The sequence below is a fragment of the Triticum aestivum genome, chromosome 6B (assembly GCF_018294505.1).
Source record: "Triticum aestivum cultivar Chinese Spring chromosome 6B, IWGSC CS RefSeq v2.1, whole genome shotgun sequence".
Taxonomy (NCBI): Eukaryota; Viridiplantae; Streptophyta; class Magnoliopsida; order Poales; family Poaceae; genus Triticum; species Triticum aestivum.
In genome coordinates this window covers 711,527,529-711,530,957 of record NC_057810.1, presented here as the reverse complement: position 1 = coordinate 711,530,957, position 3,429 = coordinate 711,527,529, and positions in this window count along the sequence as shown.

Genomic DNA, 3,429 nt, shown 5'->3' with positions numbered 1-3,429 from the left:
TAGCTAGGGTGTGACACTTGGCATCCGGACTGCCAGCATTTTTGCTGAGGTTGTTGCTGCGAGCTAGCCAGCTATCCTCTCCCGCACAGAAGCGGGTCATGAGTGATGTGAGGGCTGCCATGGATTTCGGCTTTTCCTGTCCTAGGTGCCGGGCTAGCCACTCGTCGCGGGTGTTATGTTTGAAGGCAGCGAGGGCCTCTGCATCCGGACAGTCGATGATTTGATTTTTCTTTGATAAGAATCGTGTCGAGAATTGCCTGGCCGATTTGTCTGGCTGCTGGATTATGTGGCTTAGGTCATCTGCGTCCGGTGGTCGCACATACATGCCCTGGAAGTTGTCGAGGAATGCGGCTTCCAGGTCTTCCCAGCATCCAATTGACTCTGCGGGCAGGCTATTAAGCCAATGCCGAGCTGGTCCTTTAAGCTTGAGCGGGAGATATTTGATGGCGTGAAGATCGTCGCCGCGGGCCATATGTATATGGAGGAGATAATCCTCAATCCAAACCGCGGGGTCTGTTGTGCCATCGTAGGATTCGATATTAATGGGTTTAAACCCTTCAGGGATTTGATGATCCATTACTTCGTCAGTGAAGCATAGTGGGTGTGCGGCGCCTCTGTATTGAGCAATATCGCGACGTAGCTCGAGAGAGCGTTGTCTGCTGTGTTCGGCCCGGCCGGAGTAGTTGTATCCGGTGCGACGGTATTCGTCGTGGGTCTTGGGGTGCCCACGTGATCCATAGATAGATCTGGATTGTCTTGCCTTGTCCTCCAATATATCCCGCAAGTCCGGCCCGTTCCCCCGTGGCTTCATGCTTTTTGAGCGATGCCGGGGTACGGTTTTGGTGGAGGGCTTGCATGCCTCTCTGTCGCAGCCACGAGGTGGTCGGTCTGCCGTATTGTGCGCTGGTGATGCAGGTTTGTACGCTTCCTCCTCTAGTCGGGGGAGCAACTTGCGTTTTGGGTAACTTTTGGAGGGGCGTTCGAGTTCATACTCTTCGGCCGCGAGGACCTTGGTCCATCTGTCGGCCAGTAGGTCTTGATTAGCTTGAAGCTGTTGCTGCTTTTTCTTTAGGCTGTTTGCCGTGGCCATTAGCCTGCGTCTGAAACGCTCTTGTTCGGCGGGATCCTCAGGCACGATGAATTCGTCGTCGTCGAGGCTTGCCTCGTCGCCGGAGGGAGGTAAGTAATTATCATCCTCGACCTCTTCGTCTGCCGCCCTCTCGTGAGGGCTTGCTTCTGCCTCCTCCTGCGCTGGATCGTGCTGGAGGGGGTTGTCTTCGGCACTTTCTGGGGTGTTATTATCTCCTGTGTCGGAATCTCTATTCTTGCTGTGGTGGGATTTAGAGCGGCGCCACTGATGCCGGCGCTTGGGCTGTTTCTTTAAGGAATCGGCCTCCATTGCTTCTTCGCCATCCCCATCTTTTGGGGTGTCCACCATATATATGTCGTATGACGAGGTGGTCTTCCAGTGTCCTGTAGGCACTGGTTCTTGATAGTCTCCGGCATCGTCGTCCATACCGTCGATGTCTTCGGAGTCGTAGTCGAGTACGTCGGTTAGATCGTCGATGGTGGCTACGAAGTGGGTGGTGGGTGGGCCCTGAATTTCTTCGTCGTCCGCGTCCCAACCATCCTGGCCGTAGTTCGGCCAGGGCTCTCTGGATAGCGAGAGATGCTTCAGCGAATTTAAGATATCGCCGAAGGGTGAGTGCTGAAAGATGTCCGCAGCGGTGAATTCCATGATCGGCGCCCAGTCGGATTCGACTGGCAGGGGCGCAGGAGGTTCGGAGTCCGGCAGAGAGTCCGGCACCTCGGAGTCATGAGCTTTATGCGGGACAAGGTAAGTGTTCGGCTCCATCGCCGTAGAAGTTGCAGCTCCCGAGGCGGTGTCCAGCCATCCGTCCTCGATCTGAGCGATCGGCTCCGGACTATGGATCGGAGCGGATTCGTGTGCGGCCTCCAAGGTGCTGTCCGGCGGCAGAGTTAGGTCGTGCCCATCGCGACAGCGCGGCACACTCGGCTGTGGCTCAGATCCATCGAAGATCAAGTCCCCGCGGATATCGGCCGTGAAGTTTAGGCTTCCAAACCTGACCTGACGGCCAGGGGCGTAGCTTTCGATCTGCTCCAGATGGCCAAGTGAGTTGGCCCGCAGTGCGAAGCCGCCGAATACGAAGATCTGTCCAGGGAGAAAAGTCTCACCCAGGACTGCGTCGTTGTCGATTGAAGAGGCCATCAAGCCTATCGGTGACGACACAGAGGAACTCTCAATGAAAGCACCAATGTCGGTGTCAAAACCGGTGGATCTCGGGTAGGGGGTCCCGAACTGTGCGTCTAGGCGGATGGTAACAGGAGACAAGGGACACGATGTTTTACCCAGGTTCGGGCCCTCTTGATGGAGGTAAAACCCTACGTCCTGCTTGATTGATATTGATATTATGGATGTTTACAAGAGTGGATCTACCACGAGATCAAGGAGGCTAAACCCTAGAAGCTAGCCTATGGTATGATTGTAATGGTTGTTGTTGTCGTGTCCTACGGACTAGAGCCATCCGGTTTATATAGACACCAGAGAGGGCTAGGGTTACATAGAGTCGGTTACAATGGTAGGAGATCTACGTATCCGTATCGCCAAGCTTGCCTTCCACGCCAAGGAAAGTCCCATCCGGACACGGGACGAAGTCTTCAATCTTGTATCTTCATAGTCTTGGAGTCCAGTCGATGATGATAGTCCGGCCGATGATAGTTCGGCTGATGATGGTAGTTCGGCTATCCGGACACCCCCTAATCCAGGACTCGCTCAGCTACCTTACAAATCTGGCGACCCCTGTCCCATTTGCAAATCTGCTGGTCATTTCCCTGTTCATTGCCCGCAAGCATTTTGTGAGAGATGTAGTAAACTGGGTCATCTTGCTTCCGTTTGCCATGAGTTTCTGCCTTGGGAGTGCATTGCTCTGATGTGTGCTTTCCAAGCTAGGGGGCAGGGTTTTTTCTATATACATGATTATTGTTCTGCTGAGCAAGCGAGAGAGCGTTCGTGCAACATTATCATCACTGTCTTGAGGGGGAATCCCACGGTTAAATAGATGAATGACATGTTCTTCTTGTACTTGGGTAAAACTTGGAGGTGTTCGGCTAAGTTGTTGGAACCTGGTGTCTTTCTGATGAGATTTTCCAACACTAGAGAGGTGGAGAAAGCCTGCTACAGTGACCGTATGACTATGAAACCATGTGGTACTGTAGTTAGGGTCACTCGATGGAATCATGATGATGGTGCTAAGGGGTTTTTGAAGAAAGCTTGGGTCAATGTGGGCAACATCCCCATTGATAAGAGATGCGAGAGAAATGTCGCTTTTGTTGCCTCTCTTGCGGGAGTACCTCTGGAGATCGATATGGCCACGTTGCATTGGCCCGACTCTGTGAGGGTGAAATTGG